Below are 18705 nucleotides of genomic sequence, written 5' to 3' on the forward strand. Positions count from 1 at the left end.
GACTCACATCCAGAAAAACAAAGCCTCCCTACCCTTCCCTGCTGGGGGCAGGTATCAGAGGAGGCCTACTAGACAGTCAGAACTTCTGCCCGTGCCCAGTGGAAACAAGGCCACCTCCCACCCCCATGGTGTCAATGGAGGCCACATAGGAAGCAGTGACTCCCTCCCAGCTGGTGGTGTCAGTGGAGGCAGAGTGGGGAGCTGGAATTCCCACCTCACCCGGCAGCAACGAGGAGCCCCTCCCCCTGGAGGATGTGGATGAAAGCTGAGAGGGAAGCCTGGAGTTTTACCCCCACTGGCCAGTAATGGAGGGGCTTCCCTCCCCACATGCCCTGTCAAAGAGGTGCCAAAAGACTGCTAAGACAGAAAGCTCAAATAAGGGCCAGAGGCACAAACAGAATACCCAAAAAGGATGAGAAAAGACAACTGAAGCCGGAGTTGGGGCTCACAGCTGTAATCCCAGCACTTTGGGAGGCTAAGGTGGGCAGATTACTTGAGCCCAGAAGTTTGAGACCAGCCGGGGCAACACAGTGAGACCCTATCCTTATAAAAACACAAACACCAATTAGCCAGGCATGGTGGCACATGCCCATGGTCCCAGCTACTCTGCATACTGAAGTGGGAGGATCACTTGAGCCTGGCAAGGCCAAGACTGCAGTGAGCCGAGATTGTGCCACTGCACTCCGGCCTGGGTAACAGAGCTAGGCCCTCTCTCAAAGAAAAAAAACAAAAAGACAATTGACAGACACCAACACCAAGATCAGGATGACAGAGATGTTGGAATTGTCTGACAAATATTTTTAAGTAATCATCATAAAAATGTTACAATAAGCAATTACAAACACACTAGAAACAAATGAATCACCAAATAATTCCTCTGAGTGAAAAAAAAAGGCAATCCTAAAAGGTTTTACACTGCAGCCTTATATCAATTCCATTGAAAGGACATCTTGAAATAACAAAATTGTAGAAATGGAGGACAGATTGACGGTTGCCAAAGGTTAAGTAGTAAGGCGGGACATGGGTGTAAATATTACCAAGCCATGTGAGAGATCTTTGTGGTGACAGAAATGTTCTTTATCTTGACTATGTCAACCTTAATATCCTGGTTGTGATAACTGACACTATAGTTTTGCAAGATCTTACCACTGGGGGAAACTGTGTAAAGGGCCAGTGGGGTCTCTCTGTATTATTTCTTACAACTGCATGAGAATCTACAGCCTTCTTTCTCTCAAAGTAAAACATTTATTTGAAAACCTCACAATTCTCAATACTACAGGTAAGTTCTGTGCCCTTTTCTGTAAACAGATTTAGAAACTCAATTTTACAAAGGCAAAATATAGAATAAGTATATAAGTATATTTAACTTAAACTATAGAGCAACTGTTTTGTAAATATTCTTTATTCTTCCTTTTCAAACAGAGGGTAATGGTTAATCTCATCCTTAACTTTTGCAAAGTTACTTATATAGTTTTTTTCATTCAATATTTCTTATTAAGCATGATTAAAACTGACAGTCTGATACAACCATAATTTAAATTGAGTGAAGATTAACTCTAAGTATTAGAGGCTTATGACAATTTTACTCCACATCACGACTGAGTACAAGCCTGAGTCAAACTGAGTAATGAATCTTTCAGAAAGCCTGGATTATGGTAAAGCAAAACATACAGTGGCAAGACCTGTACTTAAGTGACAGTAGTAAGATATGGCAGAATAGAGAGCGTTTCACTCAAGGAGTCCCAGGGTTGGGTAAACACCAGAGATTTGTGCAGACTTAAAATGTCAAGAATTAATGATGCAAAAGGCTGGACAGTCAGAAATTCCTGTAGGAATCATTTGTAGGAAGATTACTCTATAGGAAGAAAGGGACTATTGGACCTTAAATCTTTTAGCAAAATTTTCAAGGCAAATCCTTGGACTTTGGATACTTTTGTGGATGGATATTTTTGAAGGATACATCCCTACAATTAGACTTGCATTAAATTTTGTACATATTTTTTGTACATTTTATACAAATTTTAACAGATATGGATAAATCTGCCCAAAGTGTATCAACCATTAACTCACAACAGTATATATGAGATGGTCAGTTTCCCCACTGCCTATTTAAATATTCACATTTTAATCTTTCTTTTCTGATTACTGAATCCTATAAAATTTTCCACCTTTTTTGCTGGCCTTTGTTTTCTCTGTTTGTTAGAAGATTTCTGGCATTTGTGTTCTTTGAGCTTATAGAACTGATGTGATTTCCAATTCTTTGTATTTGGTTGATATTGGGACTCCATAAATTTTTACCTCAGAGCACAGGGAAAAGTTTCTAGAACCTCCCTGTTCAATCCTGGCTGCAGTTCTATGTGACCATTTCTTCACTCAGCCTCCCAAAGTGGGAGACAGATGAGGAAGGGCGTCTGTCTACACAGGATTGTAATTTTATACACATATATGGCTTTTGGTTGTTTCCCCCTACCTTATCAGGTGGGTACGTGCTAAAATAAAGCACATAAGCATCTGGGTTTTTGTGAGGCTGAGCATGGCATTTTTAAAGACTGTGGTGCTTCGGATATGGGCTCAAGAGTACACCCTGGCTCTCACACTCTCCAGAACCTATAGAAATTGATCCTTCCTTAATACTGCCCTCTTGTGGGCTCTCTTGAAAATACTATTTCCCTTTACAGAGATTGTAAACCTTGGCATTCTGAGAAGAAATGAGAAAGTAATCCCTTTCACCCCAATTCAGTCATTCTGACACATGGACCCCAACTGTCACAAAACCCTGACTGAAAACAGCCCCTTTTCGTACTGTCAGCTGCCCTTCTTTCGCTAGACAACAGAATCCCTGGGAGCCCTGTGGGAAGGACACACCACTTCCCTGTGGGAAGTCTCACCATTGCTGTCATACCAGGAGCCCTTGGAGTGTCCCCTTCTCTAAAGCCATGTCAAGCACAGTAAGAATAAATGGAGGGGAAATGGAACCGTGACAACATGCTCTTAAACCCTATTTTACAATATTCCTTTGTTAAATGAAATGAAAACAATTGCAAGAGAAAAAGTAGGCTGGGCACGGTGGCTCACACCTGTAATCCCAGCACTTTGGGAGGCCAAGGTGGGCGGATCACTTGAGGTCAGGAATTTGACACCAGCCTAGCTAACATGGTGAAACCCTGTCTCTACTAAAAATACAAAATTAGCCGGGTGTGGTGGCACACACCTGTAATCCCAGCTACTCGGGAGGATGAGGCAGGAGAATCACTTGAACTTGGGAGGCAGAGGTTGTGGTGAGCCGAGATAGCACAACTGCACGCCAGCCTGGGCAACAGAGTGAGACTCCATCTCAAAAAAGAAAGAAAAAGAAAGAGAAAGAGTGAAGAAAACTTAACATAAAAACACAAAGTGTGAGGAGTTAGAAGGCAGTAGAAGATCTTTAAATACCATCCTATCTAAGATGACTTCCTGGGTTCCCTCAGTTAAAATTAACTTCTCCCTCTCCCATATTGTCTTTGATTTTTTATTTTAATTTTAGCGCCTGCTTATTATTGTTGGGTTGGGTCAGAATTACTTATGACAGCAGATTGTGAGTTTCTGAAGGACAGGGACTCAAGGCTCTGAACCTGCCAGGAGTTTTATGGTATTTTATTAAATGAAATAGGAAAATGATACAAAAATGGCTTTGATGGAAACAATCTAGGTATGTTTTCTGTGGCTGCAGTAACAAACTACTAGAAACTGGGTGGCTTAAAACCACAAAAATATATTCTCTCACAGTCCTGGGGGCCAGAGGTCCAAAATCAGTATCACTGGGCTGAAATCAAGGTGTCAACTGGACTGTACTCCTTCAAAGGATTTAGAGGAGAGTCTGTTGCTTGACTGTTTCAACTCAACTCCCAGTGGTTGCCAGCTTCCCTTGCCTTGTGGCCACATCACTCTCACCTTTGCCTCTGTCTTCACATTACCTTCTCCTCTGCATGTGTGTACAAAATCTCCCTGTGTTTCTCTCTCGTAAGGATGCTTGGGATGGCATTCAGGTCACACCCAAGTAATCCGGCATAGTCTTCCCCATCTCAGGCTCCTTGATTTAATCACATGTGCAAATATATTTTTTTTCCTTATAAGGTAACATTTAAAGTTTCCAGGGATTAGGAACTGATATTTTGGGTGGACACACTTTCCATCTCACTACAGTCTACAATGAGATGGAATAAACCATAATAAGATCAGCATACACAGAAAAGGTATTGCCAAGAGAATATGGGCAGGGTACCAATGGTTTTGCCCTCCATCATGGTGATCTAGATAATTCCAACCATCCATCCCAGTGAGAGCAGCTAGGAAAGCTGAAAACAATTTTTAAAAAAATCTGTTTGCATTCAAATCAGTGAAAGATTATAGGGCCAAAATCCAAAAGAAGGAAGAAACCTAGAGAGATGAGCCCAGCATTTTTGGCTGCTTTTCTCTTGGAAGCACCTGCCAATTTCAAAAAAAAAAAAGGCAGTTAGGAGGCAGAGAAGCTGAGCAGAGCTTTTGGTAGATTAATGGGGTAAGCGAGACAACAATTGTAGTTCAGGGTCTAACAATGAAAGGGGCCCTGGCAAATCCCTCTGTCTTTTTCTTTTTTTTAACGGAGTCTCACTCTGTTTTCCAGGCTGGAGTGCAGTGGCATGATCTTGGCTCACTGCAACCTCCGCCTCCCGGTTTCAAGCAATTCTTCCGCCCCAGTCTCCCAAGTAGCTAGGATTACAGGCATCACCATCATGTGCTGCTAATTTTTTGTATTTTTGTAGAGAAACATTTTCACCATGTTGGCCAGGCTGGTCTTGAATTCCTGACCTCAGGTAATCCGCCCGCCTCGACTTCCCAAAGTGCTGGGCTTACAAGCATCAGCCACTGCGCCCGGCCATCCCTCTGTCTTTAGGTTGGAACCCAGAAGCAATGCACCCTAGGAACAGAGGTGAATTAAAATAAGCCAGTCGTCTTTGAGTCATCCCAGACCTTCACTTAAATCAAATTCACTTGTATTACCAGCGCCCCTAACCTAGTCCTTGGCCCTAAGCACATGTAAATCCTTTTTGGAGGAAGGTAACATACCCAGTGAAAATCTTTTCAAAATTAAGAAGAAATAGTAACATTGTCAACAAACCAACATTAAGAATATTGTCACCAGAAGATATATGCTAAACACAATACTAAAGGGAATCCTTCAGGCAAAGTGTATTCAGCTAAAACAGACGTATGTAAGTACATCTAAATAAACTGTCTCTTAAAATAATAAGCATTTCTAGAGGTAAAAAGGAACATCTCATAATAATAAAGAGCTCAATTCACCAAGAACATAGAACTTTTCTAAATGTTCATGTATCTAATGATAGACTCAAAATATGTAAAGCAAAATTAACAGAACTAGAAGTAGAAATAGAACCCTCGTGTTCCAAAAAATAAAAATAAAACAGGATAAACTAGTTAGCAGCTCTTTTGGACTCAGACTCTGGAAAGAGAAAACCACAGACTGCTCCAACAAGTAGCCTTACCCATGTACCAAACAAGTTATCCTGGGTACCTGGGCTTACAAATCTTCACCAGTTCTTGCCCAGATTCTAACTCTGACTCCTGCATCAACCACCCCGTGACTAACTCCAGTCCAACAAACTTCATAAAACCCAAATACTCAGGCGACTCAGGGAATTCATTTGACTGATTCATTTGGACAGTTGCCCATTGTCTGAGAAGTTTTCATTAAGCTCAGCTTATTGTTGTTTTTAATCAAAACACAGTATCTGTTTTTATCAAGACAACCTTTTGTGATGACTTTGACACACAAATGTGGATAGAAATATCAGAAGAAACAACACTAACAGAACAGAAAGTGCTTGTGTCTGGGAAGCAGAATTTGGAGGGTGAGGAAGATGAAACAAGTGGCCGATTTTTTTGTTGTTGTCATAAGCCATGACTTCTAACACTATGTGCATCTATTACTTTGTACAAATAAAAATTAAATGAAGAAAAAGAAAAAAAGCACATTTAGTTCTTCTGAAATAGAGCAACAATTTTCAGTTAAATTGGTAAATATTTGTGGAGCATCTATTCTGTGCCAAGTGCTGTGCTAGACAGCAGGAAAAGAAACCTGAAAAGACGGAAGTCTAGCCCAAAAATCGGTCGCAATTACCTGAGTTCCACAGAGACTCAGTGTTCTCTCGGAATAAGAACCCAGTGCACTACTTTTAATTTTTACAATCTGAACAGTAAAAAATAAAAACAAATAAAATAAAATAAAATCAGACAAAGTCTGTATTCAAAATCAGGTGTCTTAAGAAAAATATGGACGATTCAGTTGACTACTTGCAGGAACTGAATTTTGTTTCCAAGCACAAACTAACAGCTCAGGTTCGCTGAGAAACTCTAGTTTTACTCAGCTGAGGTTTCCTGAAAATTATTCTCTTGATAAGGAATATGTTTTCCATGCCATTTATTACGTTTTTGCTGTGCTCAAATGCTGCAAATTTTTATTCTCTCATAGAAAATAGCACATTCATCTTACCATAAAAAATAGTGTAATTAAATTTCTAGCCACCCAGTTGAAGCAACTAGAAATGAAAGTTTGCTGTTATTATGGCTGTTATAATTCATTAATATTTGACTAACAATAGATTCTGGGGACATGAGACATATATTAATGTGCTTTTGAAATATTTTAAATGCTGCTTAAATATTAAAACATGCATTCTTCACATAAAATACAAAACTTATAGAGGAGATTTTGAGTCAAGGCACTCTCCTTAAATTTCACCCTCCTTTGCATCTCTGGCATCAGCTCCTCTTATTGTAATGGTTCTCATCCTAGCAGCACATAAAAATCAACTCAGGAGCTTCTAAGAAACAAAAAAGACCAGTACCTGAGACTCCCCTGTAAGAGATTCTCATTTACTTGGTCTTGGGAGGCCCTGGGCATGCGTGTTGTTTAATATCTCCTCACGTGGTTCTAATGTGTAGTCAGAGTTGAGGACCATTGCCTAAAACAGTAGTTCTCAGTGTGGTTCCTAGACCAGCAGCTTCAGCGTCACCTGGGACTTTGTTACCCATGTGAATGCTGAGGCTTCCCACAGCCCTCCAGAATCAGAAGTTCTGGGGGTGGAGCCCAGTCACCTCTATTTTAACAAGCCCTCCAGATAGTTCTGGTGCATGCTCAAGTTCCAACCGTTAGGCTTAAAAGAATATAACAGGAATTTTCAGGAGAATGCAGTTAACACATGACAGGGAATATAGGTAGGTGGACTTTCTTCCTGGGAGGTAGGAGGCTCTGTAGTAGTTTGGGTGGAAGACCAGACGTTGCTGAGGAAGGTGCTTTTCTTTTATGATCAGCTTACCCAGGATGAGTCATACCATGGTGAAGTGAGTCACACTTACAAACCAGCCCAAACTTATGTTATATTTTCTTGCATGAGAAGAGGGAGATTCTTGGTGGAGAAAGGAAGGGGCAGGAAAATGCTCAGAAGTCTAGTGAGCATGAAAATTAGAAACTCTAAATATTTGGTAGAACAAAGTGGGGGATGATGCATGCATACCTCCATGTAGATACACAAAACCAGAACTCAAAACTAAATTGGTTTTAGGAAGTATTTCATCTCGCCCTCTAGGATGATGCTGATGACTTTTATCTCTGCCATAAAAATTACACAGTAGACTGGGATTTCCTTCAGGAAGATGGGTGGCCATCTCATTGTTGGACTGTATTTCAGAATAAACAAATGCTGACATTTGGATCATTTTCTAGGGTTTCTAGTTTTCCAGTGAGATGCTTCTGACAGTTGCCATGATAAATCCCTTTGGACACCATTTTAAATTCTCCTCATTGGCAAGTAGCATATGGTGCAGTTACACTGCAATTTTTGCTAAAACCATAACTGTGGTAATGTATAATATGAGTGAGATACACAGTTCAGCTTCTATTGATCGGGGCCAGTATCTTAAGAATGGGGAGGTTTCTTCCATCTTCTGGCCTAAGACAAGGATTACACATATTTGAAAATATATGTAATTGAAATATTACACATATTTATTGAAAGAGTAATGTCACACTAATTGTTTTTAAGAAGATTCTCAATCTTGGGGAGAACCACATGTAATTATTGGGGTTAATTAACATCTCTAAAATCTCCAAGGACTGTACTTTAACTGGAGACATTCTGAGCTCAGCTTGGACCATAGAGTATCACTGCTCAGCACGTGTATTCTAAAGATGAGGAGAGCAGTTGCCCCATCCATCCTGATTAATATGGTCAGTGGTATACTTGGTGTAATCAACAGCCACATAAGAAATATTCGTCTTGAAATGTCAGAAGCTTGATAAAGCTGGATATTTGCATGTGAAAATAATGGCAGGAACCTATCTGGATACTTTACCAGCAAATTTAAAATTAAACGTGTCATTTTTTATTTACTATCCCCTGTCATATGTCTCTGGGACTGCACAAACAGGGCCAATTACAGATCTTGGGGAACTGGTCACAGAATTATCTCTTGTCTTAGTGATTTTTGCCCAGTGGGTTTTTCCAGCTAGAATTGGCAAATGAGAGAACCAGATTTTCTTAAGGCAGCAAATGGGTAGCATTCACACAAAGGAGCCCTCTCTATTCAGGGTAATGCCATTGCAAGGATAAGTTGGGAAATATGCTCTCAAACATCTTCCATAACAAATATACCAATTTTACAAGCAGAAGTGGATTTATATTAATAAATAAGTGCTTTTACTAAGGAAACTTAAAAAATACTAATTGGGATAGAAGTAGAGTAATAAATTAGAATATAGTATATAACTTGTGAATGTTGGTTGATTGACACAAACATTACCACTTTTTACCTCTCCTTTATATATTATTCATATTCGAAGTTGTGTAACACTTTAGAATAATTTCATACACTACAAGCATCCTATAAGGTCATGAATAAGTAGTCTTGTGGAAGATATTGAGAAACTTCATAGGGTTCCTTATAAAAGATGTTAACTGGAAAAATGTTAGCAATCCAGAAATATAAAGCAGTAACATTAAATTTACTCTTTCCATAGAAATTGGAAGAATGTGACAGAGTCAGAGTGTATAAATAAAGAGAAAATAAGCTATCAGTTAGGATATTATTAAATCCTAATATGTCAATGATCCTATGTCATCACACTAACACATATTACGATCATTATACACTTTCCTCAACAATCAACTTCTCAAACAGATTATGAGAGCAGCTAAACCAAAATGGCCCACAGTCAAAGATCTTCTATAGCCTTTCATCAATACTTTATAGGTTGTTATATAGGATTCTACATCACTAAGAAATTAAAATTAAGAGATGCTAAAAACAGAAGTTGGGTAATGCATTAGCTATCTATTGCCACCGTTATTGGCCTACAACAAAATAATTTATTACCTCATTGCTTTTTTGAGTGAGGAGTTCAGGCACAGCTTAGCTGGGTTCTCTCCTTAGGATCTCACAAGTCAGTAATCAAGATGCCAGCCAAGCTGTGCTCTCATCTGGAGGCTCAAGTGGGGAAGAATGCTCTTCCAAGCTTTTTTTTTTTTTTTTTTTTTTGAGACAGAGTTTCGCTCTTGTCACCCAGGCTGGAGTGCAATGGTGAGATCTCAGCTCACTGCAACCTCCGCCTCCTGCATTCAAGCAATTCTCCTGCCTCAGCCCTCTGAGTAGCTAGGATTACAGGTGCCCACCACACCCAGCTAATCTTTGTATTTTTAGTAGTGATGGGGTTTCATCATGTTGGCCAGCCTGGTCTCAAACTCCTGACCTCAGGTGATCCGCCTGTCTCGGCCTCCCAAAGTGCTAGGATTACAGGCATGAGCCACTGTGCCCGGCCTCTTCTAAGCTGACTCAGGTTATTGGCAGAATTCATTTCCTTGTAGCTGTAGGACTGAGGGCCCTAGCTTTTTGCTGCCTGGAGGACATCCTCAGCAACCAGGCTGCCTGCAGTTCCTATAAGCCCCCTGTCATTCCTAGAGGCCACCTGCAGTTCCTTGCCACCTAGCTTTTCCCAACATAAGCACTTCATCAAGCCAGCAAGGAGAGTCTCTAGAGCAGTCTCCTAGTAAGATGGAGTTTTATATAATGCAACATAATTCCGGGAGTGGCATCTATCACCTTTGCCATATACTATTGATTGGGAGCAAGTCCCAGATCCCATCCATGCTCAAGGAGAGGGGCTTACATAAAGGTTTGAACACTGGAAAGCAGGATGGGGGAGGTGTAGGGGAGTTGAGAGTCTGTCTACCACAGGTAATTTATTTAGCCTGCCTGAGTTTCACTTTCCCCATCTGTTAAGTGGGAATTGTAATCTCTACCCCATAGACTGTTGTCTATGTTGTGTGCATGACAAGAGGGCAGAACACAGGGCCAGGCGTGCAGTAGGTCCTCAATATATGAGTTAAGTCCTCTGTCTTGCTCTCTTCCCTCCTTTTTCCTTACAGTGTGATGGAGCACAGTATGGCATCCATAGGTTCTTAGAAACTGTGACTTTAAGCAAAACAACATATAACAAAACCAATTACACCATAGACTAGTTAATATAAACAAGAGTTAAGTTCCTACGGCATATTTCTGGTCACAAAAACATCACTAAACTGTTTTGGTTTTTTTGTTTTTTGTTTTGTTTTGTTTTGTTTTTGAGACAGGGTCTCACTCTGTCACCCAGACTGGAGCGCAGTGGCGTGATCTAGGCTCATTGCAGGCTCTGCCTGCTGGGTTCAAGTGATTCTGCCACCTCAGTCTCCCAAGGAGGTGGGACTACAGGTACACACCACAATGCCTGGCTAATTTTTATATTTTTTAGTAGGGATAGGGTTTCACCATGTTGGCCAGGCTGGTCTGAAACTCCTGACCTCAAGTGATCCACCCACCTTGGTCTCCCAAAGTGCTGGAATTACAGGTGTGAGCCACCATGCCCAGCCTACCAGACTTTTACATAAAGACTAAAACACTTCTAATATTAAATATTGAAATAAATGAGAGCTATGTATACATTTAAGAAAGATTAATAAAAACAAGTAAGATAATTATTTACCTAATCATTCTAGTTCAGGACCAAGAGTGGCCAGAGTCTATCCCTGCAGTTCATGGTGCAAGGTGGGAACCAACCCTGGACAAGATGACACTCCATCATAGGATGCACTCACAGCCACACTCACTCAGACTGGGATGACTTAGACACACCAATTCACCAAACTAGCACATCTTTGAGATGTAGGAAGAAACTGTAATGCCTGGAGAACGCCCACACAGACAGGGAGAGTCCGTGCAAACTCCACACAGACAGTGGTTCTGGCAGGAATTGATTTCTTTTTTCTCATCAATGTTATAATGAAACAATGTTGAATGTTATTTGAGGACCTGCTGTATTTCTTTTATTTTCTATTTTCCATTCCTTTTTAGCTCCATGAAGAAGTAAGATCCTAATGGCTTCTATAAAAACAAAAGGACCACTACACTCTTAAATTCTTGGGTAGTCTCTTGTGTAACCACATGGACATTGCATCAGGGCAGTGCAAGAACCTTACTTAAAGGAAGTATGAAATGCAGTTCTCTTCCCTCAATGCTATGGATCCTGACGTCTTTACTTTGGAGACTGGGAATTCATTTCCTATGGTGAAGAGTAAGGAAAGAGAAAGAGTAGCTTTCTGCACCCCTCCGTCTCCCGGCCCCATGCCTCTCTGCTGTGGTCACCACACGGAGGTGGAACACCCCACACACACACCAAACATTTTTTTGGATATCCTGACTACACAGGAAGCAAAAGGGTATGAGGAGGTTTACTTCTTACATAATAAGGCTTGCTGGGGAGAGCACAGTAGGCTCCCGAGAAGGTCTAAAAATGGATCTTAAGGGAAAGCCAGGAGGGGAGAGCAGTCTTGGCCTTTATTGTAGTTAAGGAGTGGGCTGGGTTAGAGGTTCCTGCATAAGAGAAGAGGCCTGTGTGGGTTGAGCTTCCTATGGGAACCAAGAGAGGGGAATATGGGCTTTCTTATCAGCTTGCTCAGATGTGGAGCACAAGGGGAAGAGGAAGAGGGGCAGCTCCAGAGCTGTCAGCAGTCAAAATAGAGTCTGGTTCTTTGTTACAGCTTCAAGGCTTAGAAAAGCAAAAAGCAGGTTTGTCCTCTGCCCAACTCTGACCCCATCCCATTTGCCATTTGGACTTAAATGGAGCTACTCTAATGGCATAGAAACAAACAAACAAAAAAAAAAATTGAACACTCATATAGCATCAGGTACCAGGTACCTTCTAAGCATTTTACATATACCAAATCATTTAATTTTCATAACAACCCTATGAACTAGGTATGCTAACATTATTACCACTTTATAGAAAAGAAAATGAAAGCATAGTCAAGTATCTTGCCCAAGGTCACCCACTCAGTAAATGGCAAAGCCAGAATTCCAGCTTAGGCAATACCACTCAAGCAGATTCTCCTCACCATTCCCACGCTGCGGACTTTTCTGCACAGAGCTGCTGCAGTGACTCATGAGTTTATGAGCCAATGGCTTCCAGCCAGTGTGCCATCAACACTTCCCAGGGCATATGGACATTCTGACTCACGTGTAAAATGTATTTTTCCTATCACCACAGTGATGTGTCAGATGGGGCTGAGCAAGCCACGGGCATAGGAGGTGAGAGCAGAACTTGGTGCAAAGGAAGAGGCTCACTGTGGGGTGAGCTGGTCCTCCAGGAGGATCCAGATTTGACTGAAGCATAAATCTGGTCAGGTAGACACCTCTGTCAAACACCACCCAGTGGGTGCTAAAGGGTGACTTGGAAAACAGAGTGATTACTGTGGATGCTTTTGCAGATTCTGTGAAGCTGTAACGGCAGAACCAACCCAATCTGGTTGAACTTTGTGTAATAAAATGGTGAGTTGGTTTTCAGTTGCCATGGGTGCAAGTTACATAACCTGATTATCCCCAGGTGAACCAAGTGTGCAACCACAGGTGGAAACTATGTGCTCGGACCAAGGAATATGGGGACCAAATTAAATGCAGATACCATGTGGCATGATCCAATCAGATCACACCCAGACCAAATTAAATGCAGATGCCACATGGCAGGATCCAATCAGATAGCGCCCTGGCATCACATCATGGCAAGATCCAGTCAGATCACAGCTCCCAGCATCACCTCATTGCAAGATCCAATCACTACATGCCTCATTACCCTCTCCCTATAAGACCTGCCCTAGCCCCCAACCTGGGGAGACAGACTTGAGGCAGATTCCTGTCTCCTTGCTCAGCAGCTTGTAATAAACTCTTCTCTCTACAAAAGCCTGGTGCTTCAGTATTTGGCCTTCCATGGCACATGGGCAGATTGACCCAGTTTAGTTCAGTAACAGCCTATTACACTTAAGGAGTGTGATTCTTGCAGACATACTTAGTGTCTTGTTAAAGTGAACAGCAAAAAGTTCTAAACTTTGAAAATACGGGTAAAACATACAAAGGTTGTAAACTACTATTGTATAATCCCAGAGCCACCAGTACCTTGTATTTGAGCCTTTAAAAATTTTTATTTGTATGATATATTTCCTCATCGATACCAAAATACATAATTTATACATGGTATAAAGAATAATAAAACCAATTTTCATGTTCCCTTCATGCAGGTTAAGACATAGAATATTTCTAGTGCCAGGAAGTCTGTGTACTTATCCTTGGATGCATCCCTCTCCACTGCACCAAAGGTTACATAATTCTGAATGCCTATATTGGTTGCCATCAAGCATGGGCAGGCTGATTATAAAGTGTCACTGATGCCTTTTCAAGTGCTCCAATGTAGGATTCTTGGCCAAAGGGGAGAAATCCAGCTGTCTGTTTAAAAAATATGCCAAGGTTCTTATAAGGCTAAACATACTCTTACTATACTATCCAACTCTTTGGTATTTACCCAAAGGAGTTGAAAACTTATGTCCACACAAAAACCACACATGGATGTTTATAGCAGCTTTGTTCATAATTGCCAAAACTTAGAAATAACCAAGATGTCCTTCAGTAGATGAATGAATACATAAACTGTGGTACATCCAGACAATGGAATATTATTTAGTGCTAAAGAAAAATGAGCCATCAAGCCATGAGAGGACATGGAGGAACTTCAAATGCCTCTTACTAAGTGAAAGAAACCAGTCTGAAAAAACTAAATATTGTATGATTCCAACTATATGACATTCTGGAAAAGGCAAAACTATGAAGATAGCAAAAAGATCAGTGGTTGCCAGGGGTTAGGAGAGAGGGAGGGATGAATAGGCAGAGCAGAGGATTTTTAGGGCAGTGAATCTACTCTGTAATGATTCTATAATGGTGAATACATGTCATTACACATTTGTCCAAGCCCTTAGAATGTACAAAACCAAGGAGAACTCTAATGTAAATTATGGATTTTGAGTGCTATGTATATTTCTTCATGTCAGACGGGTAATGTGCCAATGTCCTAACAAGGTTTGGGGGCGGCACATCCCAGACATGCATGTGAACACTGAATCATCATGCTTATTAACTACAAAAGGATGGCTTCAGGACGATATTGATGTGTCAATGTAGGTTCATCAATTGTAATAAATGTACCCCTGTGCTATGGGATGTTGACAATTGGGAAGGCTATGTCTATATGTGGGCAGGAATGCATATTGGAAGTCTCTTTACCTCTTGCTCAATATTTCTGAGAGCCTAAAAATGCTCTAAAAAATAGTCTGCTTTTAAAAACAAACAGGAAAACCAAGGGTAACTTCACCAGTGTCCTTTTGAGAGGTGAAGCCAGCTGGACTTCCTGGGTTGAGTGGCGACTTATTTATGTATTTATTATTATACTTGAAGTTCTAGGGTACATGTGCACAACGTGCAGGGTTGATGCATAGGTATACATGTGCCATGTTGGTTTGCTGCACCCATTGACTCATCATTTACATTAGGTATTTCGCCTAATGCTATCCCTCCCCCAGTCCCCTTCCCCACAACAGGCCCTGGTGTGTGATGTTCCCTGCCCTGTGTCCAAGTGATCTCATTGTTCAATTCCCACCTATGAGTGAGAACATGCGGTGTTTGGTTTCCTGTCCTTGTGATAATTTGCTGAGAATGATGGTTTCCAGCTTAATCCATGTCCCTGCAAAGGACATGAACTCATCCTTTTTTATGGCTGCATAATATTCCATGGTGTATATGTGCCACATTTTCTTAATCCAGTCTATCATTGATGGACATTTGGGTTGGTTCCAAGTCTTTGCTATTGTGAATAGTGCCACAGTAAACATATGTGTGCATGTGTCTTTATAGTAGCGTGATTTATAATCCTTTGGGTATATACCAAGTAATGGGATTGTTGGGTCAAATGGTAATTCTAGTTCTAGATCCTTGAGGACTTGCCACACTGTCTTCCACAATGGTTGAACTAATTTACACCCCCACCAAGAGTGTAAAAGTGTTCCTATTTCTCCACATCCTCTCCTGCATCTGTTATTTCCTGACTTTTTGATGATTGCCATTCTAACTGGTGTGAGATGATATCTCATTGTGGTTTTGATTTGCATTTCTCTGATGACCAGTGATGATGAGCATTTTTCCATGTGTCTGTTGACTGCAAAGATGTCTTCTTTTAAGAAGTGTCTGTTCATATCCTTTGTCCACTTTTTGATGGGGTTGTTTTTTTCTTGTAAATTTGTTGGAGTTCTTTGTAGATTCTGGCTATTAGCCCTTTGTCAGATGGGTAAATTGCAAAAATTTTCTCTCATTCTGTAGGTTGCCTGTTCACTCTGATGGTAGTTTCTTTTGCCATGCAGAAGCTCTTTAGTTTAATGAGATCCCATTTGTCTATTTTGGCTTTTGTTGTCATTGCTTTTGGCGTTTTAGTCATGAAGTCCTTGCCCATGCCTGTGTCCTGAATGGTTTTGTCTAGGTTTTCTTCTAGGGTTTTTATGGTTTTAGGTCTAACATTTAAGTCTTTAATCTGTCTTGAATTAATTTTTGTATAAGCTGTAAGGAAGGGATCCAGTTTCAGCTTTCTACATATGGCTAGCCAGTTTTCCCAGCATCATTTATTAAATGATTTATTTCCCCATTTCTTGTTTTTGTCAGGTTTGTCAAAGATAAGACAGTTGTAGATTGTGGTGTTTTTTCTGAGGCCTCTGTTCTGTTCCATTGGTCTATATATCTGTTTTGGTATCAGTACCATGCTGTTTTAGTTACTGTAGCCTTGTAGTATAGTTTGAAATCAGGTAGCATGATACCTCCAGCTTTGTTCTTTTTGCTTAGGATTGTCTTGGCAATGCGGGCTCTTTTTTGGTTCCATATGAACTTTAAAGTAGTTTTTCCCAATTCTGTGAAGAATGTCATTGGTAGCTTGATGGGGATGGCATTGAATCTATAAATTACTTTGGTCAGTATGGCCATTTTCATGATATTGATTCTTCCTATTTGTGAGCATGGAATATTCTTCCATTTGTTTGTGTTCTCTTTTATTTCCTTGAGCAGTGGTTTTAGTTCTCCTTGAAGAGGGGACTTGGAGAATTTTTCTTACAAGAGGTTTGTAAAATGCTCCAATCAGTGCCCTGTAAAAATGCACCAATCAGTGCTCTGTAACTAGCTAGAGGTTTGTAAAATGGACCAATCAGCACACTGTAAAATGGACCAATCAGTGCTCTGTAAAATGGACCAATCAGCACTCTGTAAAATGGACCAATCAGCAAGACATGGGCGGGGACAAACAAGGGAATAAAAACCAGCCATCCTAGCCAGCAGTGGCAACACATTCGGGTCCCTTTCCACACTGTGGAAGCTTTGTTCTTTCACTCTTCATAATAAGTCTTGCTGCTGCTCACTCTTTGGGTCTATGCCACCTTTAAGAGCTGTAACACTCCCTGTGAAGGTCTGTGGCTTCATTCTTGAAGTCAGCGAGACCACGAACCTACTGGAAGGAACCAACTCTGGACACACCTTCAGCAGAAGCTGCTGTGGGGAACAGAGTTGACTGACAGCCTCTGGCTGCCATGTGGGTTTCAACACAGTGTTCACACTGAGGCCAAGCTTACTCTGGGTTGCACTCAGCCAGTGAATCGCCTAAGTAGGGGTGCTAGAGGAGTGCACTGAGGCTAAGGCTCTCCCTATCTTCCTTCCATCTCTCCTTTCCCAGATATTAGACCTGCAAATGGTCTGAAGGCTCTTCTGCATCTTACTGCTCTCTCCTCCTTTATCCTTCATAAGCATTTTGAATGCTGGTTGCATATCAAATCCCACCTTGATGTCTGCTCCTTAGAGGATGCAAACTAACACAAGTGGTACCAAGAGTGGTCCAAGTCAGTTGGTAAGATGGTGCTTGGGACTGGTTCATACACCACCCAGCTGGCAAGGAGGACCCAGTCATGAGGGAAACATCAGGCACAATAATCCTTGGCACAAGGTAGTTAACCTAATTGCTAAGGATTTCAACATTGGTGCTCTGGGATCCCACACAAAGAGCATCTGACCAGGGCTCTTACTACACAGTGCAGGAGGTATGGGAGTGGGATCACACACATCCATCCATACATATCACATACTTCTGGCACAATCCAGAAGGAGCTGCTTCATGAAAGACTACAACAGCCTACCAAAGGATCAGCTGGAATGCTCAGAGGTCATACTCTGCAGGGATAGATGCTATCCCATCCTACATGTTTTAAATAGAGAACTCTATGGCAGTGTGTCCTCTCAAGGAAAAATACATGTGTCTGGGAACCAAGGGTGAAAGCAAAAGTAGTCCCAATTACCATCAATCTTAATTGACCCACTATGGGATTATGTGCTTCCTGTGCCCACAATTCTGGGCTTTGCAGGGTTGGAAGTCCTTGCTTCCAAAAGGGGATCCCTGTGCAGGGGGACTTGGTAAGGCTCCCACTGAAATGCAAGCTATGGCTGCAGCCAGCTCACTTGGAAGTATTTGTGTTCAGTGGGCAGCAGGCAAGAAAAGGAGTCCCCATCTAGTCAGGGTCAATTGACTCCCAATAGCAAGAGAAGGTCAGGCTGATTTTACACAATGCAGGCAGAGAGGAATATGTGTGAACCCAAATAATCCACTTGGACACCTCCTGCTATTCCCTTGCCCAGTTGTAACTGTAGACATTTATAGCAACCCCAGCCTGAGAAAGATATGATAAACCAAGCGCTCAGACCCCTTGGAATGAAGGTTTGGGAAACACCACCATGTAATCCACCATGCCTTGATGAGGTGATAGCTGAAGTTGAGGGGTGGGGATTTAGAATGGATAACGGGAAAAAGAGGATGAGTATGAAGTGTGACCCTGAGACCAACTACAGGAACAGGAGCTATAGTTCATCCTTCTAACTTCCCTCTTCTAATATCCCCAGGAAAACTTGGAGGATGCCCTAAAAATGTAAAAAGACAGGACACATATCAGAGAAGTATTTGTGATGTATTTAACAACAAAGCAGTATAACCCAGAATACGTTTTAAAAACACACACACACACACACACACACACACACACACACACACACAAACTTCTTAAGTCAATAAGAAACGATAACCTCATAGGAAAATAGGGAAAGACAGGAATTAGTATTTTATAGAGAAGAAACAATATAGACAATAAACATATAAAAAGATGTTCAACCTCATTAGTAATTGGGCTGATTCCAATTAAAATCAAGTAAAATATATTCGGGAAGGAGGCAGGAAATAGA

General features: G+C 41.2%; 1 protein-coding gene and 1 non-coding gene across 2 annotated transcripts in view; both read right to left on the reverse strand.

The window, feature by feature from the left end:
• The window catches only part of MAP3K20 (mitogen-activated protein kinase kinase kinase 20), a 763073-nt gene that overhangs the window by 555938 nt on the left and 188430 nt on the right, over nt 1-18705 (reverse strand). The window lies entirely within an intron of this gene.
• Nucleotides 14439-14542, reverse strand: LOC126933295 (small nucleolar RNA U13). The gene has a single exon (XR_007718533.1). It is a non-coding gene; the product is annotated as a small nucleolar RNA U13 (small nucleolar RNA).

The sequence above is a fragment of the Macaca thibetana genome, chromosome 12 (genome assembly GCF_024542745.1).
Source record: "Macaca thibetana thibetana isolate TM-01 chromosome 12, ASM2454274v1, whole genome shotgun sequence".
Lineage (NCBI taxonomy): Eukaryota > Metazoa > Chordata > Mammalia > Primates > Cercopithecidae > Macaca > Macaca thibetana.